General features: G+C 47.8%; 1 protein-coding gene and 1 long non-coding RNA gene across 3 annotated transcripts in view; one reads left to right on the top strand and one right to left on the bottom strand.

Annotated features, from left to right (window-relative positions):
- Positions 1 to 18,425, bottom strand: part of LIPC (lipase C, hepatic type) — a 159,752-nt gene that overhangs the window by 105,110 nt on the left and 36,217 nt on the right. The gene's annotated exons all lie outside the window — the stretch shown is intronic.
- On the top strand, positions 3,430 to 13,786 carry LOC140622701 (uncharacterized). Its single transcript, XR_012022392.1, has 2 exons — positions 3,430 to 3,693; positions 9,707 to 13,786. It is a non-coding gene; the product is annotated as an uncharacterized lncRNA (long non-coding RNA).

Genomic DNA, 18,425 nt, shown 5'->3' with positions numbered 1-18,425 from the left:
CACTTTGGGAACTACTGTTGTAGAGGACACAGGTCTTGGTTCTGAGAGGCATTGCTAGGGAAATGGATAGAGTGTGAGCCTGGGGGTCCAGTGCATGCCATGGCTCATGCACCTGCTGTGTGGCATAGGGTGAGCCACATGGACTTTATGGGCCCATGTTCACCCATAATCTGGGAGTAAGATGAGCTGCTTTGCCTATGCTCACGGGTTGAGTGGGATAATCAAGAATAATTCTAATTGGGCCCTTACCAGGTACTGAGCATTTTCCATGCATTATTTCAATTTGTTTCCTTAACATTTCTACTAAGTAGGTCCTATGATCCTTACTTTACAGGCTCAGAGACTGAAGTTCAGGAAACTTCATTACCTTGTCAAGGGCACTGCGTCAGAGGCAATTCCAGCTGACCCTGGAGCCCAAGCCCTCAACTGCTGAGGCAACCCTGACCCTCAGTGGGAAACCCTGTGAACAGTGAGACTTGCCAAACAATCTTTAAGTGGTTTTTCTAAGTGGTGAGCAGGATTTGATATAAGGGATACCTAGTGGGCGAATCAGTCTAAATCACAGTGAGCAAACCCCAATTAAATCAAGTCTGGGCAGATAGGAGGGCTCTGAAGGAAAACACAACAAAACACATCAATCACTCAGTTGTGATGTTTGAGAACAGGCCACTCAGATAAGACGAAGGCATTAATTAGGAGGAAAAAGGAGCAGAGCAAACAGCCGGCAGGAAGACCAGAGGGCTCTTTAAAAGCCTGATGGAAGCCCAGGAAGCTGCCTCCCAGAAAACCTGGCAGCAGATCACAAATGCTGCAGCTGATTCATTAAGTCAAAGCGGCCATCTTGGGAAAAGGGCAGCTTTGAAAAGCACTAACAACAGAAAAGGAGGCTCACAACAGGGGACCAGGAAAAGCCACCAGGTGGGACCTGATATGTGCAAATTAGAGATTGTGAGCTCAGGGGCAACTCAGGGGAGCTCACAGAGATGAGGAGACCATGCAAAGGTTCTGCACTCTGACATAGGGGAGTCCCAGAGGCAAGCACCTTTTGGTCCCTGGAAACGAGAGAGCCTATGTTTGGGGTGATTGGGACAGATGATCCCTGAAGGCCACTTTAGCTCTCAGTTCCAATGACCCTCTGTGAGTTGGGTTCATGCTTCACTGGTCTACCAGATTTCTTTTCCGAGGTAAGCAAGTCTTCGGGGAAGAATACAATGAATAAAAACCATTTTAACTGTCAGAAAAAAAAAAATTTGATGAAATTTCATGCCAAAGTTTACCGGGGAAAGAAGTTCTTAGAACTATCTCACATGGGTAGGAATGTTGTGTAACAAATTACTTTTATACAAAAAAATGGGATTGTTGTGATGGGTCAGGTAAGTCAGTGGATGTGTGAAAAGCACTTTGGAAATGGGAATTGTTATTCATTAAAATAAAGGCATCATAGGGGCACCTGTGTGGCTCAGTCAGTTGGGCATCTGCCTTTGGCTCAGGTCATGATCCGAGTTCTGGGATCAGGTTCCACAATGGGCTCCCTGCTCAGTGGGGAGTCTCCTTCTCCCTCTCCTTCTGACCTGCCTCCCCATTTATGCTCTCTCTCTCTCTGTATCAAATAAATAAATAAAATATTTAAAAAAAAGAATAAAGGCATCAGAAAAATTGGGATGATTTTCTGAATGAAGAGATGTGAAAAGTGCCTTTACTTAGTAATTGTGATAACATATAAGAGTTTTATACAATATGGAAGGAGATGGAAGGATATATATACATCCCAGGAGGTAAAATGCTCAGCTGATGAATAGGGCCATGTGAAATGGGCAGAAAAATAGATGAACTTCAATGTGGACAAGGTTGTGACACATTCATCAACAAATAACCCAACAATGTATAAAGTGGTTGGCTCTTATCTAATGGGTGTAAACCTAGAAGAATTTCTGTCTTTGGAGCCTGTTTCTCACCTGTAATGCTAGTTTGGTCAAGATAGCTAATGAAGCATTTAAAATAATGCTAAATCCTGAGAACTTAAAGAAGCTGTGGAAATAATGTAGTTTATTAATTAATTTTTACAGGTGAGAAAACTGAAACCCATAGAGGAAAGTAGCTTGTTTAAGATCCTATAAGTGATTAGGGAATGCATTGTATACAAGATGGAAAACATTAATCTACCTTTCATGAAACCAAGGTATCTGAGAGAGGCCATCTTGAAGGCCTCATTTCTAGAAACTTTCTAGATCGATGAGGTGGTTGACCACATGCTCCTTCAAAATGCCCCACTATGTTGCTATAAAAGACAAGTCACTGAGATGAATAGATAGATGCCTCAAGACAAGTAAGATTTTCCAAATAATCTTATATAAGTGATTCCTATTAATCATACAGACAGGACTTCACAGTGAAATCACAGATGAGTTTAGAACAAGCAAAATGATGACAGCCCAAACATCTGTTGGTTTTGGGAGTAAGTCTTCTTATTTTAGAACTGGCATTTAATCATCAGAGATGGGGCTTGATAGGACTTCAGAGGATTTTTAGATAACCACCAGAAGATCTAACTCCCCTGCCCCTGTGTTAATTAGAAGTGATAGACATTGGGTCTATGATTCTCTCTCTACTTTCATGTGTACCTATACCTAGATTGACCACACACTGCAGAAAGTAGAGATGAAGACAGGATAGAGAGCGCTCTTTAGATGTGTTATTTGTGATGACTGTACTCTCAGACTCTAACCTCTTCGTCCCTCGATCCCCAGGACTTGTTTAAGCCTTCCTGTGATAGCTGATTTCCTAGGAGTGAGAATGCTTGGTCTAAGTTCTTTGCTCCCTCTTTCTAGCTTACTGAATTTTTAAAAAAATTTTATTTATTTGACAGAGGGGGGCGGTTAGTGGGAGAGGGAGAAGCAAGCTCCAATGAAGAACTCGATCCCAGGATCCCAGGATCCCAACCTGGGCTGAAGGCAGATGCTTAACTGATAGAGCCGCGTGGGTACTCCACTTAACTGAATTGTTTTTTTTTTTTTTTTTTTGAATTGTCTCCCCATCACCTATCAGCCCACTTCTAGCTGGACTCTTGGTCTTTGTCTCCTTCAACCAGTCTAGCCCTGCCCATTAGTCATTTCCTATAATCCTTATTTGATTGGTCACTTTAATCTCCAACTTAAAACCTTTTCCATTGTTCACATGGAATTTCATGGACTTCTCTCCAAATGTGGCTTTTGAAAAATCTTAAGTCTTCATTACAACTATGTAAGAGCACAGTCTGTCAGAAGCCAAGTGTAAAAACTGTTGCAATTCATAAGTACCAATTGTAAGTAAATATCAATCAATCAATAAACACATCCTGATCCAAAGGGCAAAGAGTGGAGGGTAGGTAGGGAGGCAGTAAACAACCTCTTCTGATTGGAAGGACAGGAATGACACAGGCAAATGTGGGGTATACGTGACAGATAAGCTCGTTTCTTTCTCTGGTCCCTGAAGGGGTAAGATATATAGAAACTCCAGATGCCCAGAGAAGTGATAAGGCTGCAATAATGGGGCTTTTCTTTACTCCACTGCAAACCAGTAGTAGTAATATTCGTCCATTTGGACTTTAAAGGTAAAGTAGAAGAAGGACCGTGCCTGTTTTGATGCCTGATGAAGCCACAGAAAGTTCTAGAAAAATAAGAAACCTGGAAGGGACTGACCCCGAGAAAGTTGAAGGTAAGTTAGAAAACTTGCCTTCTACAGAAATGTGACAGGACCCAGGGACTGGCGTAGTTTGAGGTGAACGACAGCTAAAGAACAGTGGTTCAAGATGCTTAATGTTCATATGTCTTTAAATCTTGCTCTAAATAAAATGCTTTGTTTGTACTGGTTGTTTGTCATTATGTGCTCTTTTAGTGAAAGGCTCTGTTGAATTCCAGTTGAGTGAGGAAGCAGGCTGGTATCTGGCTCAGCTAACCCTGTGGTTGGGGAGTACCCCCCCCCCCCCAATCCCCATCAGTCACTCAGGGGGCAGGCCCTCCCCCTCCCCCCCAGTGTCTGTGGCACTGACATTAGTGGCATCACTGGCCTACAAACCGGCCACAACAAAGGCCACGGTACTTAAAGGTGGAAAGTGACACACACCTGCGGAGGATGAGAACTCAAGTAGGTAGCAAGTGTGTGCTCCTTGCATCATGATCCATTTAACACAAAATAGTGCTTTTGGCAATTTCCTCCCCCCTAAAGTGAAAGCTTTGGATTTCAGATGGGGTTATTTGCCTTTCATCTGTGCTTTCTCTACGGTTCTATTTTCTGATCCATTACTTTCATCTCGGAAACCTGTCATTGTGACTCTTGTATCAATGGCGCGATCAATCAAAAAGCTTTTTACCCTTTGGGTCAGAAGTATTTAATATCAGGTAATTTAAATGATTTTATTTGTATTGACCTCGTATTTGAGAGTCATGCAAGATGTCCCGGGAAATCTAACGTTCAGAGATAATGAGTGCCTTTCTTTGACGTTTGTTCCCGGATGAGCAAAGCAGGTGAGGGTCCCTTAGAGAGTCGGCGGGGAACTGGAGTTGCCGGTTGGTGCCCAGGGCCGGGTCCCCGGTCCCCCGAGCTCGAGGGCAGGTGGAGAGGAGACTCTCCGAGGACACGTGGAGCGGGGCTGACCCTGGGCTGGTTGCGGGCTCTGATGGGGTAAAGGTGGCAGGTGCCGGAGCTTGAAGGTGAGCGGTGGGCAGGAGGTCGGGGTCTGTGTGGGCTCTCGCCCTATGAACACCCCACAGCAAGAGAGGGGGAAGGGAAAGAGCAGAGAGGATTTCAGAAGCCTGATTGGATCTGGGGCACAGACTCCTACAGCGGCAAAAGCATTTTTGGTGACGCTCCCATTTGAAGACTTCCATCAGCGGGTTATAATGCTTGTGGCACGTCCCCCGGGGGAGGCGGGGAGAGGGGCTCTCGGGGTCATAGGAAGGCAGGAGGCACATCGCAGCCTCCCCTCCGGGGTGCTGACACCGCCCCCACCCCCCACTTGCAGGGACCGATGCCTGGGAGACAGGACAAGGGGCAGGAGCAGGGTCACAGGAACAGGGGGCTGCCCGAGACAGCAAGGCGTGCTGGGGGGCCAGGGGGTGGGGAGGGGATGCGGGTGGGGTGTCTCCCTAGCCCCTTCCACTGTACCTGTTCAGAAGCAGACCCTGCAGCGCTGAGCAGTGACCTCTCCAAGGTGGCCCTGCCCGAGCTCCGGCCTGCGGAATGGAAAGCCACTCTGCACGGCGCCTGCCGTCAGGCCCTTGGGTCTGTGTGGCCCTGAGTCACTTAATGCAAGGTCTCTGAGCCAGAGCTTCCTCCTCTGATGAACCAGGGCCCTGGGGTCATTGAGATGAAAGACAACCAGGTAGGGTTACACACAGCCTGGCAGTGGAAGTGCTCGGGACAGGTGAGTCATGCATTGTCCAGAGGAGAGGGAAGGCCCGAAGGCTCCTGGGAGGGGGAGGGGGGGTGAAGCCCGAGGCAGATCCCAGCAAATGAATGCAGCCTGTACAAGGACGCTCAGAGGAGTGAAGTGGGGGTGTCCACCGTTTGAAGCAAGTGTTGTGAAGAGTTAGGAGGAGGAGGGTGGGAGAGATGAATAATGCTGCCGAAAAGGGTTGGTGTTGGTTGGTTGGTTGGTTTAAACTCTTCCTCAGGTGAAATAGTGTAATGAGGCTGGGGGTGGGGGTGGGCGTGGGGAATCTGACTGCACCCCCCACTGCCCCCTGTGGACACCAGGATAGGCCATTGCTGACCCTGAGGCAAAATGGCCTGTAGGAAACCTGGAGAGAAAAGGTGAGCTTGGGACAGAGGTCAGGCTGCTGGGGCATTGCCTCTGTGTGTGTGTGTGTGTGTGTGTGTGTGTGAGAGAGAGAGAGAGAGAGAGAGAGAGAGAGAGAGATTGCAATAAGCAACATGCAGAGGGGTGTGGTGTGGCTGAGAGGGTGAGGTTCCTGGGCCAGTTCCTACTGTGCTTTCGCTGGGCTAGAAGCTGTGATTACTTTTCTCGTGTCTCTTAGACACACGGACAGACTGGCACAGGGCCTGACCACATGTATCAAAAAGACAAGGAGTCTCAGTGGTTCCCAGTTTCAACTGCTGCTACAGCCCCCCACCTAACATCTGGCTCTGTTTGTTTTACTTGTGAGGCGGTGCTAGCGCAAGACACTAGGTACCCCTTCTTTCCTACCCTTTGGTTTCCCCAAGCCCCTGTCTGAGATGATCTAGTGGTGGCACCTGCTCAGGGCCCAGAGGGAAACCCCAGCCCGGGAGTCTCCTTTGCTCTTTGTCATCCATGGATAAAGCCACTGTCAGGCAGCAGGGAGGATATTGAGCTGTGGGGAGTAAGGGTCTTACGTCCCTCCTTCCAAACTATCTGCTGAAGCCTAGTGAGAACACAGTTTTCTGCGGCCCGGAGGGTCACACTGACATGCTTCTTTATGCTTCAGAGTCCACTCACATAGGTGATCATAGTTCTCTCCTTTAAAGAGGCAGGACAGGTACTAGAGATAGTGTTAGAGGGCTGAGCCCCTTTCCAGAGGTCACAGACTGCAGGCCCCAGCAGCACTCTGCTCTGAGCCAGTGGCTATCAGGACCCTGTGACAAATGACTCCCTTCTCATCCCAGTGGTCCACGGAACAAGGCAGCCAGGCAGGGAGGCCCCTGCCACAGCGTGTCATCTCTCACTGAAGGACTGGCCCCTGGCTTCTACTCTCCATAGCACTGCTCCGCCACTGGGTCCCTGCTGGGCGGAAAGAGTGGGATCCACTTAATGGAGTCTCCCACAATGACTTCAAAAGCAAGGCTGAGTCTGCAGTGTTCTGGGGGCCACTTAGCAATACAGGAATAATTCCAGGACTTGTGCAAGTGCTAATGAGGACCAAGAATAACTCCACTGACCTGTCTCTGAAGGCAGGGCCCAGCAGGGGAGCAGAGCCTGGGTGTCCCTGTAGGGGGTTCCTCAGGCCTGCTCCCTCTGCCTAGGCCTGCAGAGGCCAGAGTTCAGCTCACATGTTCCCTTCAGCACTGCCTAGGAAGGTAGAATGATCTGGAGCCTCCGATGAGCCAGAGCTGTGCCCCTCCCACACTGGAGAGGGAGGCCAAGAGCTGCCCTGTAGGTGAGAAAACCAAACCAGCAGTCACCCTGCCGCACCAGGCTTTACATCTAAGGTGCTGGAGTCAGGTCAGCTGGCCCTTCTCCTGCCTTCCCCAGGGAGGGTCTCTCCTCTCGTGCTTAGAACTAATTTGTCTGGATGGGAACAGGGCAGGAAAGGGACATTTGTTTCCTTGGCTTTGGTATGGGGTGCAGTCGGGGAGAAGTATGTGTGTGTGCACACATTCATGTGTATGAATGTGTGTGTGTCTAAGTGGATAGATAGGATTTTATTTAATTATTAGAGAGAGAGAGAGAGCACGAGCAGGGGGAAGGAGCAGAGGTAAAGGGAGAAGCAGACTCCCCACTGAGCAGGGAGCTCAATGATGCTGGGCTCCATCCCAGCACCCTGGGACCATGACTCTGGCCAAAGGCAGACACCTAACTGACTGAGCCACCCAGGTGCCCCTAAACTGATGGATTAGAGACAAAGCAGAAAGGGGACCACGAGTGCTAGCCTTTCAAGGAGGATGCAGACAGCCTTTATGATAAAGATGATAGGGTAAGGTTGGAACCAGATGGACTCCTGGCCTGGACCCAGAGGTTAATTAATGAATTAAACCAGTTAATCAATCAGTCAATCAATCACGTTAATTCCCTCAGCAACATTTATCTAGCACCCACTATATGCCATGCACTATGCACAGGTTGGACTGAGGCCCAGCTTCTTTCTGTCTTCAAAGTGCTCACAGTCCTATAGGGGAGGTGGAAATATGAGCAAGCAGACAAAAAATATGATGACAGCGTGGTATATGCCAGAAGCAGGTAGAGATGACGGAAGCAAAGAGGAAGGGGGCCTCCAAGGGCATAAGGATGACATTCGGCCTCCCACTTGGATGAGGAGGTGTTGATGCTGGATGTGTTGGAGGGGGGCCGAGGGAGCAGAGCAAAACAGTGGGAGGTAGGTGTGGATGGGTGGGAGTTTTAAGGTGGAGCTGAAATCTGGAATTTGAAGGGCATTTTAGCCAGGGAGGGGAGGAGGCATGCCAAGAAAGGCAACGTGAACAGAACGCAGGGGCCGGAAGGAGAGCGTTTTCTTTTCCTTCGGCACGTGGGGAGAAGGCAGAGGTTAAGGGGATGAAGGACACAGGCTCTGGACGGAGGCCGCCTGAGCTCAGATGCCAGCCCCGCCGCTGGGTAGATGGGTAGTTGAGGGCCCGGTGGGATGACTGGCACAGCCCTCAGGAAGTGTTAGCTCTTGCTACTGTTACTATTCTAGTCCATCTCCAAATGCTCTTCGTTTTTCCTTTGAAGTGTTTCTTGCGTCTTGCTTTGACTCTCTTGCGGCAGTGACCACCTGAACCTCTGCTCCCGAGCACTGCTCTACTCCCCTCACAACTGCGTTTCTGCGTGTCTAGGAAGCTGGCCTTGGCTTGCTTTCTTCCCCTGCAACCAGCCTGTGGACCAGCCCCAAACTGAGCCCCTTTTGCGTCCTGTTCCAGCCACTTCTTTGCTCAAAGGTCTTGATGTGCCCTGTTTTGGAGAAGTACCAGTGTGGCCATTTTTCCCTTATAGATGAGAAAATCATGGGCCAAAGAGGCTAAGTGAGTAGGCCACACTCCAAAGCTGACTGGTGCGGGGTCCTGGGTTTTCCGATCCCGGCCTCTGACTCCTTCCCCTCTAACGGGCTGCCCTGTTTTCCCCAATGCCCTACTCTGGTGCCCCATGATTTCCCAGTCCCAGAGCTTTTCCATATCCCCCTGGGAGACACCATGGCAGGGTGGGGAATGGGCTTGCATGAGCCATGCCAGCAGTGACACTGTTTGCAGCCTGGCCCAGCCCCTTACGGAGTGTCCTTGAACAAGTAAGGTAACCGTCCTGAACTTGAGTGCTCCAGGCATTGAAAGAGGTGTTAGAAGAGCTCCCTACAGGGTGGGAAAGAAGGGGAGTTAGGATTTATAACCTAAGTGAAGGATTGGTAGTGTGTCTGCCATACAGTACGGGGCTCTGGAATGTTGAAGCCCCTTGTCTCCAGTTGAGTGGGACATCCAGAGCAGACCCCCACAGGGCTGCACTCAGATGTCCCCTGGCAGCCATGGAGGCAGAGGGGCCGAGACCTTGACTGCCTTGCCTTCAGGATAAGTCCAGAGAATGGTTCTCCCTTCCTTGGAAAGTGGGAGGGGCCAGTTCTTGTCAAGTGCAGCCAGCTGTCCCCACGTCTCACTGTTGCTCTGATGTCAGAGGAACCGGAGGGCCTTGCTCAGGGCCACCTGGGGCCTTCTTGCCAAGGAGGAAGCCGTGCTGCGTGCACGGGGCCTGTGAGGCTGTAAGATAACTGGGTCCCTCTCTGAAGAGTAAAGGGAGCCAGTATCTGTTCTAGTTCAGGCGTCCTTGGGAAGGGGCTGTGCGCTCTCCAGTTCCTTCCTGCGACAGTGGCAAAAGCAGCCAGAACACCGTGCAGAGCCCAGGGCTGGTTTCTATTTCATTATGGGTCAAGTCCAATTCGGGGGAATGTTTATTTGTTTTCCCATAAATGTAAAAATCTACTGATGTGACTAGAGGAAATACAAAACGCTTGTTTGCTGGTGGACTCTCCTCTTATTTATTTTCTGTTTTTAGGAGTGGGTGCAACTTCCTCCAGAAATTGCTGCATTCCAGAAAACCTGGACCAAGCCTGGGACTTGTTACGTCACTTTGGCTTTGATTTATGTACTCATGCATTTATTGTTAACTTTCTAAAAGGGATCTCAGAAGGAAAAAAACAAAACAAAACAAAACAATGAAGCCGGTTCTTCAAAGGCTATGAAAAGATGATCCCACTCCACTTAAGCAGAGGACTAAAATCCAACCTCACCAGAAAATATTTGCCCCTCGGGGAGCACTATCCAAAGCAGGACCTCTAAGAAGACGCTTTCTGTGGCATCTCCTGCCTACTGGGAAAGGTCAAATGTTGGCCACTAGATTTATTTTTTTGACTTGACTTCAAAGAGGTCTAGTGCTGAAAGAGGCCCGCCCTGCCTAATGTCCACTAGGCCACTGGTTCTCAATGATTGAAAGCTGGTGTTATCCCAATAGAACTAGAAGATACGTATCTCACCTAAAAAGTAGAAGCGTGTCCTCCACCTCTCCCTCCTGGAACATACTGCCTCCATAGCCAAAGGGAGGTTTATAGCCTTCTCACCGTTCTGCGATCCAGTAACTTGTCTCAAATATTCATTAGAAATATAATAAAGCCACGGATGTAAGGACCTCAGCGGTGTTACTGGGGTTGACCCAATGTACAACTAAACCATCTCCTAAAGACCAGAGAGATAGTTAGCAAGGGGCCTTTCCAGAAGGTTCTGTAACCCCTATAGCCCCCATTCTATTGGGACACTGGAGTTAAGGACAAGGAATAGAGATGGGTGGTACTGGATTTGTAATTTGTAGGGCATATGGATGACCCAGATTCTACTGGAAAGAGCTTCAGAGCAGAGTTCTTTGGTTTCTGATCTTTCCTCATGGGGAAAGGGACCAAGAGTAGTATCTGGCTCTGGCAGAAAGCTGGTCTAAAAGCTAGAAGTATCCAGGATAGAGGGCTGAGAGATGGGAAGGCCTCAAAAGACAGTGTTCTTTTTTTTTTTTTAATAGATTTTATTTATTTATTCATGAGAGACACAGAGATGCAGAGACATAGGCAGAGGGAGAAGCAGGCTCCTTGCAGTCCCAATGTGGGACTCGATCCCAGGACCCCAGGATCACGACCTGAGCCAAAGGCAGATACTCAACCGCTGAGCCACCCAGGCGTCCCATAAGACATTGGTCTTTAAAAGGTGTTGTCCTAGGTGCTCTGGCTTGGAGGAAAGAGCCAGGGATGAGGATGATCTTTCTGCTGCAAACAGCAGCAACGACATGCACACCAGTACAAAAAACAAACCTGATTGCTCATGCTGTGTATTTTAATCTGTCTGGGTTATGCTCTCATTGCATGAGGCAGAGGGACCTGGTGGGAAGGCTCAGCTAGTTTTCTAACCAGAGCATATGCCAACCTTGCTTGGGGAAGTCCATGCCCCAACTTTAAAGGTCAGTTGGTGAGCTTCACATTCAGTAAGCTCTTCCTGATGACCCCATTTAAAATTTTATTCTCCTTTGAAGAACCATGGCACAAGATACATGGGCACAAATTTTTCTCTGGAAATTTCCCTGTCTCTGTAGGAGTAAACTAAAATAGGTACTTTTTTTTTTTTTTTAAACCTCTCCAGCTACTGGGGACAGCAAGGACTTTTGCCATTTAATTTTTATTATCCAGCTCATGAAAATGTATTTCTTAATCTCCTAGCTACAGATACTCCTGATCAGAAAAAGCATAAACTGATATGTCCCCTGTACTCCAGGAGCATATCATTTAAAACTAACAACATGGCATATACAACAGAGGGACGTGTGGAAAATACCCAAAGAGCCAGCACCAGTGGCAGGATGAAGACATGTGCTTTGGTCCAGGAGGAAGAAGAGAAGGAACCGTGTGAATGGCAGAGGCTGCTAGGTATGTAAGTGTAAGGTGAAAATCCTTACCTTATATCCACTTTGGTCAAATTTATTTGGAGAAAATGACGAAGCCAGTATTTTTAGCCCTTTTGATTGCCAAATGGGATTACCTGGCTGGTTTGGCCAATAAAGATAGTAACAATGAAGGTGACTGATCACAAAATGACATGACCTTCATCATCAGAAGACTTTAAGGAGAAGACAGCTTTGAGGGTCTCATCCAACATGGGTGAGGAGGGTCTGATGCGTGGAGAGAGCTATTCCAAATGTCTGGCCTACAAAGGAGGGAAAAAGCACAGCTGCTGTGGCCCTGCCCTGGAGAAGCAAGTGGATCTAATAAGCTGGATGCTTTGTAGGTAACCTTGCTTTCCATGGGTACGCTTGAGGAAAAATGAGAATTTTCCATGCTCTGAAGACCAGGGCTCCTCAGCTCACATTACCTGGCAGTGAGCTCCTGGGCTCATTCGACAGTGCTTGGATGCTGACAAAAAAGGTGGCAGGCTCTGGATGTCATGTCTGCTGGAAGCTAGTTTCCACCTTGCTCTGCACCCTTGGGTATGCCACTTGACCTTCTTAGCTTCTTTTTCCTTATTAGCAAAAGAAATGAGTTGGACTAGGTGTGCTCTAGGAGCCCTTCCAAATTTCCAATTCTATGAATCAGGTGTACTTTAAAACACACATGCTTCTTCAGTTGGGAAAATAGCAATGATGAAGCTCTGAAAAGATAATCTCTTGTTTTCCCCAATTAGTTCTGCCTTTGTGAATGTGGAGGGGGAAACCTTTGCAAATCAGTGCCTCTGGGAGAAAGGAGAAATGGAAGAGACCTACCTGAGGTGTAGGGGCGGGGCAGACACCCTGTGTGGACGGGGCTACTGCGGGGCTGGGGGCATCAGTGGTGGTCACCCATGTGCCCCTGTAATCCTCCCAGGAGAGGGGGGTCTCCATAGTGTCCCTGCTCAACACCTCCCTTCAGGGGCCTCTGGGGCGCATCAACCAGATGTGTCCTGTCCCTGCCTATGGCTTCAGGCATCACCTAGTGCTCTAGGGCTGCCTGCTTTCTGCCCTTCATACAGGAAAAACTTTTTTTTTTTCATGATTATCAAAGTAATACACACCACTTTGGACAAATAGGAAGGCACAGAAAAATATTAAGAAATGCAAAACCCCAAATCAGTTATAATCCAATCACCCAGTTCACATTTCACACATTTAAGTGCTTTTTTCTTCTAGTGATTTTTTTTTTTCTTCTTCTTAACATGAATGTACACATTTTGTGACTGGCTTCTTTGGGGCTCAATCTCACATGTTCCTGCATCATTAAATGTCTCCAGCCTCCCTGTCATTCCCACTGCTTCCCAGTGCTGACACGCCTCTTTGGTAGCCTCCAAGTCAGGGCACTCTAACCTCCACTCCTCACTCGTGCCAGTTACCTGCCCAAAGTGCAGCCACTCTCCATTTGTTTTGAGTCTCATGATTCTTTGGGCCCTGTGTCTTCCATGATGCCTTCCAGGACACCTGGGAGGGCCCTCCTCATCATCCTTCCCTCCCTAACGTCCCTTCCCTTCCTTGGGCTCGCTTTGATCATCAACATGTGCTGCTCTGGAGACTTAGGCCCCCCTCTATGTAGATGTCCCTCAGGCAGTAGTGTGATGAGAATATTTAATAACAGTCTCCCTGGGGGGGGGGGAAAGATACATATATATGTTTATCATATATTATATCCATACCAAGGATGTGTATTATACAATTTACAAATAATAATAAAATATCCAGTACCCTTTATTGTAACCTCCATGTAGCCAGTTGCGTCTCCCAGAATGCCCCCAATGATTTTCGCATTTTCGCATTCTATCATTAGCCAACCCATGGTGGATTATTTTCATTTACATTAGCAAGACAAAAATGAAACAATGAGGATGTGTACTGGAACTTCAATCATTCAGTCATGACATGAGCTACTTCTTTGGTGTGTCAGGTAATTGGTTTTGAATTCTAGAAGAATATGTTCTCTATTTTTGTCTTATTTACGATTGGAACAACTAGAGACACAATACACTTTTACATTTAATCTTCATTATTAATATTTTCTCCATGGCTTTCTTAAGTCTAGACCAGGGGCTGGCAACTTATGGCCTGCCGCTGTTTTTGTAAATAAAGTTTTATTGGAGCATGTCCACGTCCACTCATTTATTTATTATCTGTAGCTTCTTTTGTGTTACAATGGCAAAGTTGTGTAGTTGGCCACATGGCCTACGAAGGGAAAAATATTTACTACCATATTTACTACCAGTGATGTTGCTAACAGGGCATTGGAAAGATATGCACTTTGGCATATATGGTGCTATTCAGTATTTCCCTCAAAAATGTCAGTAACCTTAAGAACAGAGATAAGAGTAAAATGGAGCAAAATAAATGGGAACAGAGGAGTTTTAGTATTTACCACGTTTTTTTAAAATTTATTTATTTGAGGGGGAGGGGCAGAGGCAAAGAGAGAGAGAATATGGCATTGAGCATGGAGCCCACTGTAAGGTTCTATCTCCTGAGCCTGAGATCATGACCTGAGCCAAAATCAAGAGTTGGATACCTAAGTGACTGAACCACCCAGGGGCCCCACTACTGTTGTTTTTAAACATCATTTATTTAATTGTAAGTTTTTATAACTTAATTTTAAAATCATGGCTGTGCTTAACAATCAGCTCACAAAATTCTTGAAAATGTAACAACTGTCTCTGTCAAGGTTGAGGGCTTTGTCTTTGGTGGAGAAATATGATCCCAGCCCATCTGGGTGGAGCCTCACTGCACCCTAGCCCTGGAGAAACTTCTGCCCAGGATGAGGGCATGCCATGGTCTCATGCTTATCCTAAGTCTTTACTTAAACTTGAAGAAAGGAGCCTCTTGTGTATAACAGGGACTCCAATACCATCTGTTGATGAGAAAATTAGTGGCCATGTACTCTGGCCACTATAGGGAGTGTAACCATGAACCTCTACCCACCATGTGTGGAAATGAGTCATTTCAGACAGAGCCATCCAGAAGGCACAGATGGTGCCCTGACCCTGTATGACCTGGGTGGGTATTCTATGGGAATAGAGCACAGGGTCTGGCCAGTCAGTCCTGTCCTAGCTTATGCCCAGTTTTCTGCTTTGGAAGTACCAACTTATAAGCCTTCTCCTCCCCTCCCCCACCCCAAGAAAGCAGGAGCAGCTGGTTGACTGATTCCCTGGAGTCCTGTGGCCTTGGCCTGGGAAAACAACAGTCAAGACCCATGAGCTGAACCAACTGGTGTTTTCTTTAAGGAAACATCATGCCTCAAACCCTTTACTGTCAGCTGCTCAGTGACCTTGGGAAGCAAGCTGTTTTTCTGGCTAGTTGCTTTGAGTTTGCTAGAGCCACAAGACAAGTGACACTGAGGCATCTATCTCAGTCCTGCAGGGAAAGGACAGGTGCCCAGGGGCTGCAGCACTGGGCCCCTATCCCACCATCACCACTGTGCTATGTGACCTTGGGCTTCAGCCTGTTTCCCTGCAGGTTAGATGTCTCACAGGATTATTGTGAGGTCAACTGAGATAATATATGTGAAAACAATGCTGCAAATAGTAAGTGTAAGAGGACAGTGAGCAGGACTGGCAGCGGAGCCTCTGCTGGAAACACCAGGTGTTCAGTAACCCACATTCTCTAAAGAGACTTGTCAGCAACTGGGACCAGATTCCCAAGGAAGCAGGCCCAGTCACCATTACTCACCCTCCTCTGGCCACATGGAGGAGGTAAGTGGGAGAAGGGAGGTAGGAGAAAGTAGGAAAGTAACTCACTTCTGCCCCTCCCACTGTGACTCTTCCTCTTGAGGTCATGTTGGGGGCATCTATCAGCATCAGTTATGGAGGTTGCAGAGTAAGGGTGCTGGCAGGAGGATGCTTGCTGAGATATCGAGATTCTTGGCCCCATCTGTGGTGGGGAGATGGTGACAGAGTTTTGGGGGAGAGTGTGACCTGTGTCTCCAGGAGTTTGAGGGCCTCTGAGTGAATGTGAAGGCTGTGCCTGCTTTGGCCATCTGAAGACAGGGGGCTCAGACAAGGTGGAAGAAAGGACTCCCTCATGTCAGTTCCCCTCAGCCCTAAGAGGGCAGCAGGAAGAAGACCCCAGTGGTTTTTTTCTTTCTTCTTTTAAGATTTTATGTATTTATTCACGGGAGACACACAGAGAGAGGCAGATACGTAGACAGAGGGAGAAGCAGACTCCCTGTGGGGAGCCCAGTGTGGGACTGGATCCCAGAACCCTGGGATCATGACCTGAGCTGAAGGCAGATGCTCAACCACTGAGCCACACAGGCATCCCAAGCCTAGTGGTTTCCGAGGCTCTGTAAAGGAGTACAGAGTGGGAGGGCATGGGCCACTGGAGAAGCCAAAGGGGCCACAGCTGTCCTCCAGGACAGGCTGGGTTCACACTGACAGGACCCTCAGAAAGCCATGTACTCATCCTCACAGGACCATCCTGGAGCAGATGGCCCCAGAGTAAGCTGAGACCAGACAGACAAACAAGCAGTTAGAATCTCTATGTCCCCCACCTGTACTCCACCACCAGTTTCCTGCAGAGAGGGTAGGCCCTCTCTCTGTGTCCCTGACCTGTACCCCAAGGCCAGCTCCCCCAGAGAGGAATTCCAGAACCAGGCCTGCTCTCCCATCCCACCCCACAGTGTCCCAGTGGGAAGAGGAGTTAAAGAGTAGAAATGTCTCCTCCCCATTTCAGATCACACCTTCTCCCCGAATCTAGCTCATGAGCACAAAAGGAAGAATGTCAAATGGATGTGACACTGAGGCTTTAGAATTAAGTAATAATAAATTAGACTAAATTTTAGCAATAGAACTGACCAAAAGTTAAGAAACCTGCCTAAGATGGTATTAAGGGATGGAAAAGCATGGCTTGATAGCACATGGTCAAAGTCAGGGATGGGAGAACTCTAAAAGTTTCAGGTTTATACCCCTCTAAATTCAAACAGATCAATAAACTCATAATGGAAGTCTTAGTTGTTATAGTAGGTGGCTCCATTGAACTTGAATTGAATCAAATATATGTACGGAACACTGGTCTCAAACTTGAGAAAAAATTTATAAAGATTTGATTTATTTTACTACTTTCCCTGGGGGGAGTGAGGTTCAAGGCTCTCATTGGTGCTCCTCTGTGTTAAAGAACGGGTTGAGGGGGCAGCCTGGGTGGCTCAGTGGTTTAGCGCCGCCTTCAGCCTAGGGCCTGATCCTGGAGACCCGGGGAATCGAGTCCCACGTCGGGCTCCCTGCATGGAGCCTGCTTCTCCCTCTGCCTGTGTCTCTGCTGCCTCTCAATCTCTCTCTCTCTCTCTCTCTCTGTGTGTCTCTCATGAATAAATAAATAAAATCTTAAAAAAAAAAAAAAAAGAACAGGTTGAAAGTCCATTGCTCTACAAACAACGGAGTCTGCAAGGTCACCAGGACCCTCCCATGCTCTTGAGGCCAGCTCTGCCCAGGTGAATGAATCAGCTGCTGCAGCAAACCTTTGAGCAGGGGCCCAATGTGCATAGCGAAGGTGTGTAAGCAGCGACAGGGAAATTATTCTCCCCTTCATCCCTGCACATCACAGCAAGTACTCTCTGGTCTGGCTGTAACTCCCCTTCAGAGGAAGTGTCCTTTCCCTGTGGACTGGGCTCGGTCAGGGTTGGGTACAGCTGATTCTACACAAGGAGTACGTACCGGGAGGTCCCATCCTTCTGGCCATAGTCATCTATGTAAGGATGAGCACCTGGCCCAGCAGAGTTCTTTCTGAAAGTTTTGCCAGAGTTACGTGATAAGATATAATCTCTCTGGAATTTTAAGCTCTAAGGACCATAGAAATGTGGGACTCCCAAGTGCCAGCATAGAGGGAGGAAGACAGAGGAAGAGACAGAGTAGGAGAAGAAGAGAAGGAGGAGGAAGAGAGAGAGAACAGAGACGGAGAGACATGGTGACTTTATTAGAGGCAGGAATCCAGCTGCACTTGAAGCCTGTATTTTGGACATCCTGTTATGTGAGTAGATAAAGCCTCCTTTTTCCCTAAGCTCATTAGAGTTGGATTTCTGCCCTTGTGACTCAAAGTCCCGACTAATACAACCATGGGATACTCTTATCTACTTTTCCTGCATCTTCAAATATGTTGATTTTTCTTTCATCCCCACTGTACCACCCGTCTTAGGACCAGCCTCCAAATTCTGTGAGCATCAGGGCCTTTGGTTGCTCTGGGGACACCCACCTCCAAGTAATGAGTACCAAGTGATGACCTGCTCAGTCCACTGGACTTCGATGGAGAGGGCTTGGGTCAGCCTAGCTTCAGTACACAATGATTCTAGCACATTTCCCAGGGCAATTGCAGCCTTGTGACTTACACTTACACATGTAAGACCCCTGATGCACAAAAAAAGCTACCACGTGCCTCCAACAACCTTCTAGTGTTCAACATGGAACTCTCAGGGTCTTTAGACTGTGTACCTTCATTGCCCTGGGCCCACTTTCATCTGCAAATCCTGACTGTTGCAAGAAAATTCTCTCAGGGACTATTTTGTAGGAACCAGCACCGAGGGCTCTGTTAATAACACCAGGGATCTCCTTACAAATGTCACCCAATAAAGTTATCAGAACATCCCAGTAGGCAGACTATGACCTTCCTAGTAATCTAGGCAGAGCAGACCACCAATGGGTGGCCAAACTCATTAGCACTTCAGTGCATTTCCAGAATAGATTCCAATTCACAGCTTATTAATGGAAATTGACCTTTAGCTGAAGATTTCATAGAAAAGGATTTAAATCAC

This window comes from Canis lupus, chromosome 32 (genome assembly GCF_048164855.1).
Source record: "Canis lupus baileyi chromosome 32, mCanLup2.hap1, whole genome shotgun sequence".
NCBI lineage: Eukaryota > Metazoa > Chordata > Mammalia > Carnivora > Canidae > Canis > Canis lupus.
The sequence above is the reverse complement of the archived record's forward strand: the minus strand, read 5'-3'. Positions and strand labels throughout refer to the sequence as shown.